A 20,089-nucleotide genomic window follows, 5' to 3' on the forward strand; every position below is an offset into this window, starting at 1 on the left:
CCAGGTACATCCTGGAACGAGGAGCAGCAGTCGCCAAGTAAAGATGCTCCGGAGCAGTCGTGTGTTTTATGCCTCTACACGAGCCACACAGAAAACGCGATCGGGTATGGGTGTAGTTGTGTTAGGCAGACGTAGAGCAGCAAGGGAGTTGTTGTTGTCAAAAACGAGAAAAGGCAAAAAAAAAAAACGAATAGAAACAGAGAGGGAGATGGAGGGAGGGTACGAAGGGAAATTACCACCAAAAAATGTCAGTCTGTTTGGTCAGCCGCATGTCACCATGCTTTTTGGTGATAAGATGCCGTGTCTGTTGTTCATTTGTCGAGATGTCACAGCCCGACCAGAACAACAAATTTCGATTGAAAGTTTTACCCTCATAACGTAACTCTAGCTCTATTGTTTTTTTATTAACTTGTAACGGCAACCACAGCGAATGAGGTGACGACAGCGTACATGTTTGATGTCTTCGACACTATACTTTCTTCCTCCATCGGCATAGCTTTGGAAGCAGAAAGAAAAATAGCATAATCACACTTGTTTTGTGTTTTGGTGCTGCGTTACGGAAGTTTCCGAAGGTGCGATGGACAAAGCAGCTGATTCCAGATATAACTTGTAGTTGAAGACAACAAAATACCAAAGAGACACAGCCCACCGTTTGAGCTGCAAGCAGGGACTCCACTGCTGTGCTCCAGATGGGAGGAGAGGTCTTCGACAGCTTGGCGTATGCGCGAGACAGCCGATACTAGTGTCTCTCGAATTTCAGGTGGGAGGCCTGTTGATGAAGTCGTATTTGTCGTCAGGTAGGCCCCTGACGTCGAATGTCCCTCTGGCGTCGTGTGTCCCCTTGGCGTCGTTGCCTCTGACGTCGATGTTGTGCTCTTTACCGAGGGATGAGTTGGCGATCCCGTTAGTGCCACGGGGATGTTGCTACGTCTAGCTAGATGACATATGTGAGAGATAGAGATACAGTATTGCACCCCAATTAACATTTGTATTGATCATTACATGTATGTACATTTACAGAGTACAAGCCAGAGAAACCTCAAGTGCTATGTCTGTCATCTACTTTCTTGTACGGTGAGGGGGTGCTTTTGGACACAGTAGAACTATGGTCCTCGCCTCGAGGCGACGCATGTCACCGCATTACCGCTAGCAATGCATCACACCTGGCTGTGAAACCCCTCATAAAATAAAGTTGTTGCTTCTAGGCTTATGGATCACTTTGTGACGTTTGAGAGATGCGTGCATCTGGTGCCTGTCTGTCACCAAGAGACTACGGCACGCGTCATTTTCTCCCTACTCTCGAACTATTGCTCTTAGTGGAAAAGTGTTGTAGGTTAGTTTAAAGTAAACAGTGGCATATTTTGCCAAATCACGGAGGGGACGCAATTGTATGTACTGTAATCATACACCGCTAGCCACCTCTTGCGACGCTTGCCTATGTTACACCTAACGTACATCTTGCTGTGGTAAGGCTTGCTGAGAATCTTTGCGACTACACAGAATCTAAATACAACAGTAAATATGAAAATGAGTTAAAATGCGTCTTGTTCTTTAAGCTCTAACTAGATTCGCGCGATACTGCGAAAGTTGATATAGTCATGCGTAAAAGACTTACCGGATATATTGCCAGGATCTTGTCCAATTTCTCTGTCCTGAAATTAATAATGGCGTACAATTTCTGCATCATGCACCCGTGTAAGAACAGACTGCTCTCAGATATTCCCCCATATTCTCAAGTGGGGACACGTTTGAATTTCAACTTCGAACAACAATATACTCACATTTCTTGCAGCATTACAAATGGCTGCCGAAAGGACGATCGCCAACACCTTGAATACCATTTTAACATCACACACGACACAAGGGAATCGTCTCTTTTTAGCTTGAATTTATACAATATCTGCCCAGGTCTGTGTCTATTGAGTCCGTATCATACAAGGACCGCACACTCATGTGCGCGTCACTCGAAAGATAATGAAAGATAATCTTGGCACGCCAGAGAGAAAGTTGGAGCACTGATATGGTTGAACGGCATTGTGTTGTAGTGCCTATATCCTAGGAAAATATAACGTAATCTTTTTCGTTGATACATGACGAGGCAACGCCACAGAGTGACGTGTTGCCTTATCATATTTCAATGTGCCAACCCACAGGCTCTGAGTCTTCTCGTGAATCTTTTTCGTTTCCGTTGCACACCTCCATTACTCAACCTTTGTTTCTCTTTCCGTTACCGGCATTGTTGTTTTCGTTTCCATTTCGATTTGCGGTACCGCCCTGGTTTCTCTCTCTCTCTCTTTTTTTTTTGTGTGTAAGCTTTAGTTGGGTCAGTGACAAATATTACCACCTCTACGTAAACAGGGTGATCCACGAACCATGATAGAAATTCGTAGTAAATAACTTAGGCAACGGAGAGAATATGCTGTACAAGGGATTTTTTCTGCCAGGATCATTCGCCACATATTGATGCAATTTTTATTTCATTTCAATTGATGCAAATTTAATTTCTTGAACTGAACTCCGACTGAACAACGACTTGCAGCTTATTTTAAAAAGTATGACCTTCTCTCTGAAAGACAGTTCTACTGAGCTAGCTTTCCTTATACAAAAAGAGGTCATTACTCAGAAACTCAGAAAATGGGCTGCTGATCCTGGCCGTGTTAATTGATTTCAGCGAGGTGTTTGATACTATATCGCAGATAATATTATTACTCAAACTATCACAGTACGGGATCCGGGGTCCTGCATTTTCATTACTCTTGTCATACCCAAGCCGTTACCACAACAACAACAACAACAACATAGATGAATGGATGATGTGGGATGTTTCCCTGCGTTGAGTGCAGGACCCTACCCCATTCGAAAAAAGGTTCACATGAAAGGATGGCGAGGGAAGGAAATCCCTACAGTTCGTGAAGGAGGCCGCGGTGGCCCTCAGAAAGGAAAGAAAAGCGCCAAGTGCACGGCACTGATGTCCATGGTTACTCCATGGGCCGAGAACTTTGCAGATGTTGAATGGCCTCTGGGCAATATCATGACTAACGTTCTTAGGGGATGTGCATCGTTGCAGACTTCTAAGGGAACTGTGCTGACATATGTGTAAATACTTTCATAAATGCATCGAATGAGCAAAAGATCAATGCGGACTCAGTAACTGTTAGTATTGGTATTCAAGGATCGTTAGAAACAGCATTCCTGCATCATGGTGATTTAAATGATTCTGTCATCCATGCAGCTCCTGTTTGATCAGACAGTGTCGGTTTGCGAACCCTATAACATCGATGCTATTCGACTGCTGACATCATGCTTTCTATCCAGGACATCTGGAAATTTACAGATGTGTCCCCTGCCTGCATCTAATAGCAGTGAGACAGCACAGACAATACTTGAGAGTATGGTGACAGAATCGCACACAGGTTCTGTTTGCTCCTCGGGATTGACCCCTAGCTGCACATCACCACCTACAATATCCCATTTGTTACCACATGCCCCACCTTCCCCAGTTGCTTCTCCTCATATACCATGTGAAGATGATGCGACACGACCCTGTGAGACCCAGCCTGTCACTCCACTTCGCCAACCTTTATCCTCCCAACCAAGAAGAAAACGTACCAGGAACTGAAACAACCATGAAAGGCTTGATGCTGAACTGCGTCTCATTGATCAGCAGCTGCAGCAAAGGCCCGACGAACATGACAGCCTCGGAAACATAATTGCAGAAGGTGCGCGACGCTGCCGACGCGAGTATTTGCATGGTTTGAGAGTTGAATTGTTGGACGTTCTCCACAGGTATGAAGAAATGAGCAGGCAATAAATAGTAGCATGTGCTGTGCAACCGCATGTTATTTCACAAGTAGACAAAAATGTACAACATGATACAGTATCAACAATGTATACAGCATAGTGGGTGTATTCCAAATACACAGTCAATGATGCATATGCAATGATGCATGATGATAAGTGGAGAGTATTACCGCTATGTGTTCAAAAAAAAAAAAAAGGTTCGAGCTGCTGGTCACCTATGCAACATATCTAGAGCACTGTGTATGTATATGGTATAGGAATATGTACATATACACTGTAATTTTCCTCTTGTACAGATAGAAAAAAGCTGTATGTGGCAGCACTGATGCTATTTTTGCAGGTGGAAATCCTGTGGGAAAGCGCATGCAATTACTGGGTTCACCTAAGACTGTACTATGTTGTAACAGGTGGACGTAAATTGTAGAAGGCAGCTAGTGGGGGAGAAGATCATGGTCATAGGTCATGTGGCTCCTGGAGCTCCCAGTGGGCTCCCTTGTGGAGTACTTTTCAGAACACACACACAGTTTGCTCACAGAACCAACGAGTAGGATGTTGCTTGAATACTGAGAGAAAATGGCGTAACGCATACAAATATCGTGTGACACATATGACAATAAAAACATTTTTCACGAGGGATGCATGAAACACTGTCGCAATATTGTGTGCATGAACCATTGTGTGTGACACAAGCCGTGGGGGCACACCGCCTCGGACACATTTTGGGAAGCATAAAACACAGTATACACAGCTAATATGGTGGATGCTTCTTTTTTCTTTTTGGCCGTTATGAGACATCTTCGGCCGTAACGAGACGCTTGGGGATTAAAGGATTTTCGGCCGTAATGAGACTTCGGCCGTAATGAGATGTTACCCGAAGAAAGGGTCAACCGCGTCGACGAACCCGTTTCCGGAAAAAGCAACACGCTCGCGTGCGATACCGCGTTAACGCATTGGACGCAGAATCGCATTCGGTGGGCGCAGAATCGCGTTCGGTTTCGGGTGCGGCGTTGAGGAAACGTGGCCCGGCGTGTTGCCGAAACGTCTTCGAGGACGCGGGTGACCCTTTCTTCGAGTTGTAAGTAAATTTCGTTCGAAAAATATTCGTAGTTATCTTCGTGGCACAGAGAATCCACATTGCGTTGTGGTGTATATAGAAAGTATCAAACTCTTCGACTGAAATTCTGTGTCATCATGAAAGAGTGCTCGTCAAAGTGAGCGAGCTAAAGATTACGTATTCTGAAATTACACATTCTACAGCAGAGGTCGTAAATCGCAACACCTGCTCAAATTTTAATTAAACTCTTACTCAGTGATGTGTAGTAGTCTCCACTTCTCCTGAAAGTGAATCGATAAAGTTTAGCATTTAAGCCACAATCAAATATCTTGTATAGTATGTGTGACTATATGCACAACTTTTTAATCTATATCTTTAAAAAATGCAAGAAATAGTGTACAGTTTTTACTTTGAAAATTTAAGCAAGAAAATTATGTTTAGTGTGGAGTTTGCGTTTTGTCTCATTATGAGCTAAAAACTTGTAAAATTAAAGTATGGCCTTTCCATTTGTAGTTTCCGGACACTAAGGATAAGGTGATAGTTTTTCAGTATGGCTACGGGAAACCTCGAGTACATTTTGTGAATTGGATAGTTGGGAGTTGGGGAGTAGTTGGGGGAATAATTGGGAGTTTACGTCGCGAGACAACTGAGATCATGAGCGACGCCACAGCGGTCGGTCTGTGCATTGCTTTTGCCCACTTGAGGGTTCTTTAACGTGCGATGAAAGCTCATCACACGGCACGGATCTATGTTTCTGTATGTGCTGTGCTGATCTGCTTATAATTAAGATTACGTATCTTCCATTGTGTTTATGCAAAGTGTTCATCCTCAATGTATATTGGTTAAACAATTCTGCTGACAGTTGTGTGATTCGCTTCTCCCAAAATCTGATTGTCGCTTAGAATTTATCTCATATACGTTTGTGTGCCGTGTGTTACGAATATTATGTGATTAGAAATGTAGATTTCGCCTGCACGTCATGCTTGTAAAATCCTTCGTTTGCATCGTCGCATCTGATAATAGATTCGCTTTTCGCGATGACTTCGTATTATCTCGCAGGCACTGAACCCGAATGCAATTGTAAAAGTTGATGACACTGTGTCGCGAACGCTTTGACTTATCCCGCCGCAATCACTTATCTTGCCTTATATCCCGTTTTGGCCTATCTTGGACGGCTTCTTTTTCCAATCCAGTCATACAAAAGGACAACTGTGTTGAGGAAAATATTTATTCCGCACTCTAATCGGGTTGCCTGTCAAAGACGCCTTTTCTTCTTCTTTTCCTACGTCTGGGCTAGTCCAACTGTTTGAGAAATATACATGCACTGCAGAATTTAATTCATGAAATGTGATAAGTTTTCAAAAAAGATTGATGATCCTTTTTTTGTAATCAAAGATTGATGTATCATCCCTCAAATTTCAATGACCGATCCTTCTCCGGCAATTCTATCCTTCGGGTGTTGAAGTTGTACAGAGTGTAGTCGGGTAAAACCTATTTGATGGTTAGCTCTGATTCCATATTAGAATTCTTGCACATAGTGTGGAATATTCGTTTCCTCAGCAATCATTGTGTTCAATCTAGCCATACCAAATATAAGCTCTTTTCGTTGCGATGCGTAGAATTCATTATATTGATGACAAAGATTTCATTTGTTATTTCAATTTACACTTATTTATTTCTATAAATTACAATTGTCCTATTCCAAATTCTGAAGTTTTCGGTTGTTGTCTTGATTGATGAATTCGGAATGTATTACATAAGGATGCCTAATTATCGGTCGCTTGAACCCAGCGTTGATCAATGCAATCGATACGTTGTCGCCGTATTTGCATCGCTTCAGTAACTTACACTTTGTTGCGACGAACTTGCACAATCTCTTATTGATGTTTCCTTTCTTTGTATGAAGGTTCTTGAATAGCGTACAAGACAGTATTAGATGAAAATCGTCCGGTGGTCCACCGCAGTTGATATGTTCGTTGAGTTTCAATAAGTGATGATACATCAGACCTTGTATAACAATATTGAACTTCTGTTCATTCGACATCGTTGCAAGAACTGGTAGAAGAAAATAATTGCGTTGCCGTGGTAGTGGAACATACCATGTGATACGATTTCTACGTGTATTTTCCATCTGAATAGTTAGGTGTAATTTCAACAAATCCGTAATGAATCGTGCGATATAGACCCCTTGTATATGATAATCTGACTGCTTTCTTGATGAACGCAATGCCCATTGCAATGCCAAAAACTCCGCCATCAATCCCAGTGGCCCTTCCGACGTTCATGTGCAGATATTTTTATAAGTATTGTAGATTCGGCATATAAATTCTTGCACCTTCAGTTCTGTAGTTTGTACCATATCTCCGAATACGACCATGTTTAGGACGTATTGAAATGCAGCGATAATGGAATCATTTCGTTGCTCTTCCTTTTCGAAGCAGTTTTTTATCACATCTCCCCATGACTTATGGTAGCGAGTACAAAATCTGTCCATCTCTTCAATGTAGAGCAATTGTCGCTTCTGTTTTCAAGTGCGCGTCTACACTTAATTAAAAGCATATCTATGCTCATTTTATTGATTAAAATTTTAGTATCTGGTTTAGAATGCTATAATATCCACCTGTCGTGAGAATTAAGGAAATTGATTTACAAAACGACATGATGAGCAAGAAAAAACGTGTGCTTTCAATGATTCTGTATTCACGCTGCTTGCTTAGAAATGATTTGTCTGAATTAATTATTGTTTTGACTTTCTTTCAACTATTCACTCGACTGATATTCTATGAGTTGTGATGTTACTACCTGAAATAATTATTGTCTTGTATTTGTTTCAATTGAACCTCTGTATGCAATAAGGGGATAAGTCGAAAAATCTCAAACCGAGAAAAGGGGCCTGATCTGTTTGTCCGCCCCATTGACACACATGCATTTCCCGTTTCTTACTCTCGTGTAGCGGGCCAATAAATTGCAATACGGTCCTAAATTTTCTTTGGCAGGTACATACCGGTATGTAGATGTCATTGCAGCAAAAATAGTAAAAAGGGGATAAGTCAACTTATCCCCTTATTGCATACAGAGGCTCAATTGTTCACTCGATTGACATAAGTGAAAATAATCTCTAAGATGGGAATGCCTCATATCTCTGAGTTGCAGTTCACATTTGACATTTCTGTGTGGTTCATCTATATAGAACTTTCTGTTGCAAGATATTACAAAAATTTATGTAATTAAATTTGTTTCTCGTTTTTTTTTATTGAGTATTGTTGCTATTATTTAATAATTTGGACTTTCTCTACATGTTCAATAACAATATCACATCTGTACAAACTTAGTCGACTTGTCATCCTCTTGGACGAAAGACTTCCGTTTCAAGGAGAGGATGCGAAAAGGTAGTGATCCCCACGAATAATATCGGCAACTATTTGCGATGCACAATAAAATATATCGCCTTTGTACTACCTTATCTGACTTCGAGAGCGCCCTGTTTGCTGGAGGAAGGAATATAGCCCCCAACCCTTTGAGTGATAAAGCATGGGAGTTGCTTCGTTTTGGTCATATAGATAGAGACACAAAGTCTCCCGGCTTTGAGCAAAAAGAGTGAAAATCGAGATGAAAACAGTGCATATTTTCTATGTCTTGGATACCTCCATCAAGGTCTGTAGCGTTCGTTAGAATGAAAATTGTATTGTGTTCGATTAGATCAAGTCACGAAGATGATTTTCTGATGGTTCAATGATAGATTATTTTCCTCTGTTGTTGTTTACGTGGCGCCGCTTAGAGTGTTCCTCTGTTCTTCAGCGTTAAGTCTGTGCTATTCACAGTATTAGATTGCAATGTTTCTTGTTTTGATAGTTTGTTTCGCTATTGCATGTATCTGATGTTTACGTGTTGGCTAGGAGCTGCAGGTTTGGCTCTCTATTAATGCTAGCTGTTGATTGTGTTGTTTCTCATTATTTCCTTATGTCTATGCTATTCAGTTACTACTACTACTACTAAATCATGACTATGGCCTGGGGTGGCTATTCACTTAATAAGAAATTGATTAACTAAAAGTTGTGTAATGTTGAAATAATCAACTTATCTTCCCTATTGCGCTCGAAACGTTCATAACTATCACAAAACAGGCGTACGCCTCCCATCTTCAACAAATCAGGGCAGATATTATTAGAGCTGGTTGTTGGCTAGGAGCGTGCTATGCGGTGAAGTTCATTTTTTAATATATCTATTTCTGTGTTGGATTCATAAAACAAAGTAAGGTTTGTAGTGTCTCTTAGAATGAAAATTGTATGGTGTTCGAGTAGATTAAGTCACGAGGATGATTTTATGATAGTTAAATGATAGATTATTCTCCTCCTCTGTTGTTTTGATTAAGAATATCTTCTTTGATTAAATGTGGTGTTATAGATTTTATTTCCTTTTGTGTTCGTATCGATCTTGTCGTTCGTGTCGCATGGTCTTCCAGGGTCTCTGCTGTTCACAACTAATTACATACAACTATCAGAACTTCCCGCTATTGCAATGATGGTTCTCATGTCTAGGAATATTAGACTTTTTATAATACAACTTGTAATTTAGATTGTAATCATATGGATTAAGAATATCTGCTTTGTAGTGGTATAGATTTTATTTCCTCTTGTGTTCGTGTCGTTCTTATCGTTCGTGTTCCGTGGTCTTCCAGGGTCTCTGCTGTTCAGAATTAATTACACACATCTATCGGCACCCGTCTTCAACAAATCAGGGTAGATATCATTAGAGCTGGTTGTTGGCTAGGAGCGTGCTATGTGGCGCAGTTCAGTTTTAACATATCTATTTTCTGTGTTGGATTTATAAAACAAATTAAAGTTTGTAGTGTCTCTTAGAATGAAAATTGTATGGTGTTCGACTAGATTAAGTCACGAGGATGATTTTATGATAGTTAGAATGATAGATTATTCCCCGCTGTTATTTTGGTTAAGAATATCTTCTTTGATTAAATGTGGTGTTATAGATTTTATTTCCTCTTGTGTTCGTGTCGTTCTTATCATTCGTGTCCCATGGTCTTCCAGGTTCTCTGTTGTCCACAATTAACTGCATATAAATATATTTTCACTTGTACTTTTGTGTATGGCTATCCTTTGCATGCCTATACTTGCATGTAAACCGCCCACCGCCCACCTGTTGTAGGGGAAGAAAATTGTGAGGGAAGTCGGCCCAGGTGGAAAAATGGCGAAAGAAGTCGGCCCAGGCTGAAAAATACGCTATGATAAGCGCACGCGCAGCCCTCCCGCCGCCGGTAAGCGTTCGGACAACCCTCCACCCGGGCGCCGCCTGTGGCGCACGGGAAAAAATCGCGAAAAAAGTCGGCGCAGATGCGCTTGGCCGTTGCTAGGGGCCTGGGGGAACGTTGCTAGGAACGTACTGGACCAGACCTATTACTACTAGTATAGCTTCAGAACATATTTGCTAACCAATTTTAGATCGCTTTTAGTTTTGACACACAAGTACTCATAACGTTGTACTCGCGCACTTTATAGCCCGCACAGGAAAAGACAATCCACCGCGTAACTCAGAAGAGACAACAGAACTGTACCATTTACACCGTACCATTACAAGATGATGTTGAATGTTACAATGTCCAGTTACAATGGTTCAAGAGGCACCAGGTACATCCTGGAACGAGGAGCAGCAGTCGCCAAGTAAAGATGCTCCGGAGCAGTCGTGTGTTTTATGCCTCTACACGAGCCAGCGGTTGTCTACACAGAAAACGCGATCGGGTATGGGTGTACTTGTGTTAGGCAGACGTGGAGCAGCAAGGGAGTTGTTGTCAAAAACGAGAAAAGGCAAAAAAAAACGAATAGAAACAGAGAGGGAGATGGAGGGAGGGACGAAGGGAAATTACCACCAAAAAATGTCACAGTCTGTTTGGTCAGCCGCATGTCACCAGGCTTTTTGGTGATAAGATGCCGTGTCTGTTGTTCATTTGTCGAGATGTCACAGCCCCACCAGAACAACAAATTTCGATTGAAAGTTTTACCCTCATAACGTAACTCTAGCTCTATTGTTTTTTTTATTAACTTGTAACGGCAACCACAGCGAATGAGGTGACGACAGCGTACATGTTTGATGTCTTCGACACTATACTTTCTTCCTCCATCGGCATAGCTTTGGAAGCAGTAAGAAAAAGAGCATAATCACACTTGTTTTGTGTTTTGGTGCTGCGTTACGGAAGTTTCCGAAGGTGCGATGGACAAAGCAGCTGATTCCAGATATAACTTGCAGTTGAAGACAACAAAATACCAAAGAGACACAGCCCACCGTTTGAGCTGCAAGCAGGGACTCCACTGCTGGGCTTCAGATGGGAGGAGAGGTCTTCGACAGCTTGGCGTATGCGCGAGACAGCCGATACTAGTGTCTCTCGAATTTCAGGTGGGAGGCCTGTTGGTGAAGTCGTATTTGTCGTCAGGTAGGCCCCTGACGCCGAATGTCCCTCTGGCGTCGTGTGTCCCCTTGGCGTCGTTGCCTCTGACATCGATGTTGTGCTCTTTACCGAGGGATGAGTTGGCGATCCCGTTAGTGCCACGGGGATGTTGCTACGTCTAGCTAGATGACATATGTCAGAGATAGAGATACAGCACCCCAATTAACATTTGTATTGATCATTACATGTATGTACATTTACAGAGTACAAGCCAGAGAAACCTCAAGTGCTATGTCTGTCATCTACTTTCTTGTACGGTGAGGGGGTGTTTTTGGACACAGTAGAACTTTGGTCCTCGCCTCGAGGCGACGCATGTCACCGCATTACCGCTAGCAATGCATCACACCTGGCTGTGAAACCCCCCATAAAATAAAGTTGTTGCTTCTAGGCTTATGGATCACTTTGTGACGTTTGAGAGATGCGTGCATCTGGTGCCTGTCTGTCACCAAGAGACTACGGAACGCGTCATTTTCTCCCTACTCTCGAACTATTGCTCTTAGTGGAAAAGTGTTGTAGGTTAGTTTAAAGTAAACAGTGGCATATTTTGCCAAATCACGGAGGGGACGCAATTTTATGTACTGTAATCATACACCGCTAGTCACCTCTTGCGACGATTGCCTATGTTACACCTAACGTACATCTTGCTGTGGTAAGGCTTGCTGAGAATCTTTACGACTACACAGAATCTAAATACAACAGTAAATATGAAAATGAGTTGAAATGCGTCTTGTTCTTTAAGCTCTAACTAGATTCGCGCGATACTGCGAAAGTTGATATAGTCATGCGTAAAAGACTTACCGGATATATTGTCAGGATCTCCTCCAATTTCTCTTTCCTGAAATTAATAATGGCGTACAATTTCTGCATCATGCACCCGTGTTAGAACAGACAGCTCTCAGATATTCCCCCATATTCTCAAGTGGGGACACGTTTGAATTTCAACTTCGAACAACAATATACTCACATTTCTTGCAGCATTACAAATGGCTGCCGAAAGGACGATCGCCAACACCTTGAATACCATTTTAACATCACACATGACACAAGGGAATCGTCTCTTTTTAGCTTGAATTTATACAATATCTGCCCAGGTCTGTGTCTATTGAGTCCGTATCATACAAGGACCGCACACTCATGTGCGCGTCACTCGAAAGATAATGAAAGATAATTTTGGCACGCCAGAGAGAAAGTTGGAGCACTGATATGGTTGAACGGTATTGTGTTGTAGTGCCTATATTCTAGGAAAATATAACGTAATCTTTTTCGTTGATACATGACGAGGCAACGCCACAGAGTGACGTGTTGCCTTATCATATTTCAATGTGCCAACCCACAGGCTCTGAGTCTTCTCGTGAATCTTTTTCGTTTCCGTTGCACACCTCCATTACTCACCCTTTGTTTCTCTTTCCATTACCCGCATTGTTGTTTTCGTTTCCATTTCGATTTTCGGTACCGCTCTGGTTTCTTAATTTCCTTCTCTCTCTCTTTTTTTTTTTTTGTGTGTAAGCTTTAGTTGGGTCAGTGACAAATATTAACACCTCTACGTAAACAGGGTGATCCACGAACCATGATAGAAATTCGTAGTAAATAACTTAGGCAACGGAGAGAACATGCGGTACAAGGGATTTTTTCTGCCAGGATGATTCGCCACATATTGATGAAATTTTCATTTCATTTCAATTGATGCAAATTTAATTTCTTGAACTGAACTCTGACTGAACAACGACTTGCAGCTTATTTTAATAAGTATGACCTTCTCTCTGAAAGACAGTTCTATTGAGCTAGCTTTCCTTGTACAAAAAGAGGTCATTACTCAGAAACTCAGAAAATGGGCTGCTGATCCTGGCCGTGTTCATTGATTTCAGCGAGGTGTTTGATACTATATCGCAGATAATATTATTACTCAAACTATCACAGTACGGTATCCGGGGTCCTGCATTTTCATTACTCTTGTCATACCTATCAAGCCGTTACCACCACAATAACAACATAGAAGAATGGATGATGTGGGATGTCTCCCTGCGTTGAGTGCAGGACCCTACCCCATTCGAAAAAAGGTTCACATGAAAGGATGACGAGGGAAGGAAATCCCTACAGTTCGTGAAGGAGGCCGCGGTGGCCCTCAGAAAGGAAAGAAAAGCGCCAAGTACGCGGCACTGATGTCCATGGTTACTCCATGGGCCGAGAACTTTGCAGATGTTGAATGGCCTCTGGGCAATATCATGACTAACGTTCTTAGGGGATGTGCATCGTGGGCAGACTTCTAAGGGAACTGTGCTGACATATGTGTAAATACTTTCATAAATGCATCGAATGAGCAAACGATCAATGCGGACTGAGTAACTGTTGGTATTGGTATTCAAGGATTGTTAGAAACAGCATTCCTGCATCATGGTGATTTAATTGATTCTGTCATCCATGCAGCTCCTGTTTGATCAGACAGTGTTGGTTTGCGAAACCTATAACATCGATGCTATTCGACTGCTGACATCATGCTTTCTATCCAGGACATCTGGAAATTTACAGATGTGTCCCCTGCCTGCATCTAATAGCAGTGAGACAGCACAGTCATTACTTGAGAGTATGGTGACAGGTTCAGGACACACAGGTTCTGTCTGCCTCTCGGGATTGACCCCTAGCTGCACATCACCACCTACAATATCCCATTTGTTACCACATGCCCCACCTTCCCCAGTTGCTTCTACTCATATACCATGTGAAGATGATGCGACAGGACCCTGTGAGACCCAACCTGTCACTCCACTTCGCCAACCTTTATCCTCCCAACCAAGAAGAAAACGTACCAGGAACTCAAACAACCATGAAAGGCTTGATGCTGAACTGCGTCTCATTGATCAGCAGCTGCAGCAAAGGCCCGACGAACATGACAGCCTCGGAAACATAATTGCAGAAGGTGCGCGACGCTGCCGACGCGAGTATTTGCATGGTTTGAGAGTTGAATTGTTGGACGTTCTCCACAGGTATGAAGAAATGAGCAGGCAATAAATAGTAGCATGTGCTGTGCAACCGCATGTTATTTCACAAGTAGACAAAAATGTACAACATGATACAGTATCAACAATGTATAAAGCATAGTGGGTGTATTCCAAATACACAGTCAATGATGCATATGCAATGATGCATGATGATAGGTGGAGAGTATTACCGCTACGTGTTCAAAAAAAAAAAAAAAAAGGTTCGAGCTGCTGGTCACCTATGCAACATATCTAGAGCACTTTGTATGTATATGGTATAGGAATATGTACATATATACTGTAATTTTCCTCCTGTACAGGTAGAAAAAAGCTGTACGTGGCAGCACTGATGCTATTTTTGCAGGTGGAAATCCTGTGGGAAAGCAGATGCAATTACTGGGTTCACCTAAGACTGTACTATGTTGTAATTCCCCAAAAACATAAGCTAATTCATAAATTTTAGGTAATTACTTTTCAAGTTATGCTTTCGAATAGGATGTCCATCAGGCTTCTATGTGCTAGGGCACCAAAACGGAAACAAAGCAAGAAATCATTTGCAAATGAAAGGATTGATTATGAGCTTAAGATAATCGATGCACAGCTTCAGGACAAGCCAGACTAATATGACAGTTTCGGGAAATTGATTGCAGAGGCCATGCGTTGCTGCTGGCGATAACATTATATAGCTTAACATGCTAACTGCTCGAGTTTCTCCATGAAGAAATAACTTTGCAATAAACATTTCTCAATGTTGTACAACAATATATATCAATAATTGTATCAATAATAATAATAATATTATAATTATACAACAATATCTTGTTTTACCATTTGACAATAATGAATAACCATGCTATCATTACTGATGAGCTTCATATACAGTAGACTGGGTACTTTGAAAGATGCAGTTGATGACACACGACAAAAAGGGAGATTAGCAACAGTTTAAACTGAGAGCTTTCTATGGAAAAGGATTTCAACAGCAGCGGCTATTCACGAATAATTCATCAAGCGACGTTTGTAGAACAACCCCCACAACACACAAAATTTACAATAGTACTATACAAAACATATAGTCCAACACAACTATATTCACAGCCTATAACCATTCACATTTGTTTTCAGGTAACAAAAGCAGTCACTATATATATATTCATATGTACATTAGGGTTGCCACCTTCTCCATCCGCCAATGACATGGGGGGGGGGGGGGGGACAACGCAGTGGGCTTTGCATTTGAATTAACACGATGTATCAAAAGTTTTTTTTTCTGTACCCAAACGTTGTTTTAGTTACCTCAGACTACAGAAAACCAGGACAGCCTGGTCACGCCGAAAGCCTAGATAAGCATTCAAGGGGTTGAGACACTTCCATAGATGTGGTTCATTACATCGTGGACACATTGCACTGCAGCTAAATACAGAGGGGAAAAGGTTATTCTTCTATGTGCCGTACTTAGTGAGATACAAGCCCTCAAGCACACCCCCGAGCGCACCCCCGAGCGCAGACGTCGCAGACCTCAGAGTTGCGTGGATTTTTATGGGCAGCTGTAAGCACGTGACTTCTTGTGCGCTACCTCCCTGGCGGCAGTGAGGTCTGTGATGAGAGAGGCACATATGCCTTGGTATCCGCGATGCCTATTTTCTTTGCTTCTATTACCTCCCGGCTGTGAAACTTTCAGTGCAGGTTCACATCAGTGCAAATAACCATTTTTTATGTTTATCTGGGATAACCTGGATGACCTGTCACAACCCCTTTTTGGCCAGCTGGAATGCATAACGTTGCATTTTTACTGGTCCTGTCAATTTCATTTACATTGTGCCCAGTTCTGTGTGAGCTATCTCAAACTATGCACTCTATGGGGAGCTGCACCTGTCCACTGTACGCATTTCACCTTCACCCAGACACAAAAAGCAAGGCTTCAATTCCATAACTGTTCGGGTGAAATCCGGAGAGGTGACAATCCTAATGTACATCTTTCATGAAGAAACTGCCCTTCATTGTGGTTGTACCCTTGCCCACTGCCATGACAACTCCCCAGCTGGACTACAGAAGTATTTAGTAAATGCTTCCCTGCTTGCAGCGGCATCCCTGCTGAAGTTTCTTGCATGGGTGCGATGCAGAGAAGGCAACATTGAACAACCCTCCAGCTCCTGGTGCCATCTTTCTTCAGTAATGTTGCTGTAGACATCCTGATTGTCACCATAGCCCACAGCGTCATTGTTGTGAGTGCGCAGGAAATTGTGAAGCACACAAGCTGCCTTTACAACACCATCTGCATTTTCTGGTATTAAGTTGATGGTCCTCAACAGGATCCTCCACCATGCACAGAGAATGCAGATTGCGTTTTCAACGCAGTTCCTACATGCGATGTAAATGGCATGTATAAGAATATTGAGCTCATAAAAGTGTGTAGAAAGACAACTAGGAAAAAAAAAACAGAACAGAGCAGAAAACATTAACATAAGGAAATGAAAGACAATTATATTGTTAGGAGGTTCTGCACACACTTAAAACGAGACTTCTGTGGATGCAGCACCTCTTCAAGTTACAAAAATGACCATGTGGTTTTGTCTGCATGTTCTTATGCTATTTTCTGTTTCGTTTCTTACTTTGTGAACTTTTTGGCTCCTTGCTCAGTTCAACTTGTAGGCCACAATTATATTACCCCACACGTGTCTGTCATGGCATGTTACACTTTAGTGTAACATTTCCATAACATGCAGTTTCATGCATAAAACACTTCTTCTAAATTAATGAAGATGCCCTTAACATTTACCCACATTTTCGTGTTAGTCCTAGTAACTGTGTGGCTTGCAAAATGCTACACAAATATGCATAAGTATTCTACATGAAACAGTACAAAACCATACAACTGAGGTACTGTTATGCCGCCGTAAAAGTGCTAACAAGCAACATGTAAAAGTAATTGTATATCTAGAACTTTGCAAACTATATGCATTACCTGGCACTGCTCAACCGTAAGTTGAAAACCCTCTTTTCTGTAGGCAGGCCGAGGCCTGGGTAGGGCCTCAGAAAATCAGGTCGCAGCTGGAACGCCTCACCCCCAATAAACACGTGGGCCTGGGGTGTCCAAGGTGCCGCTTTCAAGGTGGTGGCCAATTGGAGATGCCTTGAACACTCCAGAATCACTTTGTCGTCCCTCAGCGCCAACATCAATCAGGACAAACCTATAGCAGCTGTCTACGACAGCCATCAGGACTATCGAAAATGTCCCCTAGAGGACAACAATACCTTAATAAATATGCACACAAGTAGCAACAGAGCTATGTGACACAGCTATGACATTCTGTACGTGATATTCAGAGAACAAAAACATTTGGGTTACATCAACTGCGTCGCAAAGAGATGTACATGACCATCTGTTTTAATGTATATGTAAATAAGGTGTACAAAGCACAATTTTCCAGTATGCGGATGACAAAGTTGTCATCGTTGACAGAAATAATTATCGAGATACTGCATCGCACATTCAACATAACAGGAGCCATGAAATGGTAGAATCATACAAAATATTTGTTAACCTTTTGATACAAGTTCTATGTTCTAGGAGTCCAAAGAAAGGATTGTTGAGAACCACTGGTCTACTCCATAATGCAAGATACAAGTTTGTAGCAATTATTGCCCCAATATCTTGTGGCTGACTCGTATGGCCAACAAGCCAATAGGCTAATGCTGCATATGCTGAATATTGTAACATTTAAGTATGAATAAAAAACGCTGTTTCCTTGCAGTTGTAGTACTGGGACCCAGTTTTTTTCGGCACAACAATTCTGACGTGTTTGCCGTCAACTGCCCCTAGACAGTTTGGAAACTGCCACCGTTCATCAAAGCCTCTCGCAATGTCTGCCCATTCTGCAGGACCTGGTGGCTGTTGAGCAAAATACAGAAGTTATATTTGCATTCTGTGTGCATGTGCACGTGATTATGACTAGCTGCCAATCTATACCTTCATGGACAGGTCCCTCAGTCTTTCCCAGAGAACATTGCAAGTTAAGTGAATAGCCTCTCGTGCAGTTTCAAGTCCCACTCTGAAGGCCATTGCTACATCCTTGTAGCAGACGACACAGATGGCGTGCGCCGTGCGCAGGCACATCGAGTTTTGCACGCCCCTCGTGTTACGCGCCAGCCTTTGACCTTTCTACTCGAACACCCTGATCGAGTTCAGTTGGCACGCAGCCGGCAATAAAGAACCTTCCGTTGCAGTCATTTCCCTGACTCAACATCCTTAACATCTAAGCCGGATGACAGGTACCTGTGAGAGACAAAGCAGTCGTGAGATGCCAGTTCACTAAGCTTTGTTTGCTCATTCTTTGAGAGTATAGTGAACCACTGCTGAGCGAATTAATAATAAAAAATAATAACGCTTTTTTATTGTGTGCCCAAGAACAGCCTCGAGGGCTTTGGTGTTGGTGTACGCTCACAAAGTATTACATAATGCCTAAAGACGACACATGCCGAGGAAATGGACAATACACACACAGCTTACGTAGCACACACAGTTCACAGAACATATATGCAATAATGTTGGTGAATAGATTGCTTATATCTAAAATTACAGGCATATCTTATATAATACATTGCACATTACAGATATGTGAAGCTAGGAATAAATTAATAAATTATAAATAAATGATTGTAGAAATTATACGCAATAAGAAAATCTGCAGAATGTCCGGGAGAAAAAAAAGTTGGACGCTTCCATAGCGATACGCATGAAATAGCAAAATGCAGAGGTCCTAGCAACTGTGGTGCAGTCAATTTGTGAATGTATGGACTTGTATAAGAAAGTGGCATCGGTAATGTTGCTCTGAGTTGAAAGGGGAATGAGGCCAACGTGGTGGAGCAGTTATTCATAATTGTACAACTGGAGTCCTAGGTGTGACGGGTAGATAGTGCAAAATATGAATCACTTTTGTTTGGACAGCTTCGGTGAGGGTCCAAATTATAGCATGCGAGATGACATTTGTGCTGGAACTGTAGTCATAAGAGACAATGTTGTTTTACGAGAGAAAGACAGCGTTGATTACAAAGTTATTTGAGGGCACGAGTGGATGCAGTTATGCTTCTGTTATGCGCAGTTCGAAGGGTACGATCGCCCCTTCCTGTTACCTCAGCGTAAATGGAAGTCGCTCAGCTGACGAAATCGGTTCCCTGCAGAGGTGGGCTTTTCGCAGATCATCTTCGACCAACTTGTGCAGCATGTCGAAAACTTCGGGACCCATGCGAAAGTACTTATGAAAGTAGCCCGCTCCCTCTCAGTTTTCGCATCTGCAAAAGTAACGTTGTGAACGTAACACGGTGTCACTGCGCCTATACAATCACCATATATTACGCTTAACGTAGCTTATATAGTGACTGCAAGTGCAAAGTGTACGCTCGCGTGAGCGTATTCTGGCATCGAAGAATATCAAATGGTACTCACTGCTGTGTGGAATTCACTTTCAGTCTTCCTATCTTCCCAAACAGGTCGAACCCACCAGTTCTTCTTGCGCAAAAGCTCCTTCTTCTTAAGAAGAAGCACTTTCGGTGTTCATCCATCGCGGTGATAGCGGCAGTGGACAAGAGAACGGAAGCGGAAATGCAAGCGATACATTGGATCAAGTTTCGTGTTCATTGGCTTTTGTTGCCAAGCTATGTGTATCAAGTATTGTGCTACATTCTACACCTAAAACCTTAGTTCTCCGTCGCCTACGTTCTTCTTGTTAACTTTCGTGGCTGAAAACTCCGCAAGGGGTTCCGAACGTTCCGAAGGCCAAGCCGCCGAACATAACCGACGCC

The 20,089-nt window shown here is 42.3% G+C and overlaps 2 long non-coding RNA genes and 1 pseudogene across 2 annotated transcripts; all 3 read right to left on the reverse strand.

Annotated features, from left to right (window-relative positions):
- Nucleotides 1-383: 383 nt before the first annotated feature.
- LOC135373067 (uncharacterized) lies at nt 384-1,978 on the reverse strand. Its single transcript, XR_010416256.1, has 3 exons — nt 1,782-1,978; nt 1,616-1,652; nt 384-934 (listed from the first exon to the last, which is right to left on the reverse strand). It is a non-coding gene; the product is annotated as an uncharacterized LOC135373067 (long non-coding RNA).
- An 8,900-nt stretch (nt 1,979-10,878) lies between these two features.
- LOC135373068 (uncharacterized) lies at nt 10,879-12,467 on the reverse strand. The gene is made up of 3 exons (XR_010416257.1): nt 12,277-12,467; nt 12,111-12,147; nt 10,879-11,434 (listed from the first exon to the last, which is right to left on the reverse strand). It is a non-coding gene; the product is annotated as an uncharacterized LOC135373068 (long non-coding RNA).
- Nucleotides 12,468-15,445: 2,978 nt separating this feature from the next.
- Nucleotides 15,446-17,909, reverse strand: LOC135373060 (uncharacterized; annotated as a pseudogene).
- Nucleotides 17,910-20,089: the final 2,180 nt, after the last annotated feature.

The sequence above is a fragment of the Ornithodoros turicata genome, unplaced genomic scaffold (assembly GCF_037126465.1).
Source record: "Ornithodoros turicata isolate Travis unplaced genomic scaffold, ASM3712646v1 Chromosome20, whole genome shotgun sequence".
Lineage (NCBI taxonomy): Eukaryota > Metazoa > Arthropoda > Arachnida > Ixodida > Argasidae > Ornithodoros > Ornithodoros turicata.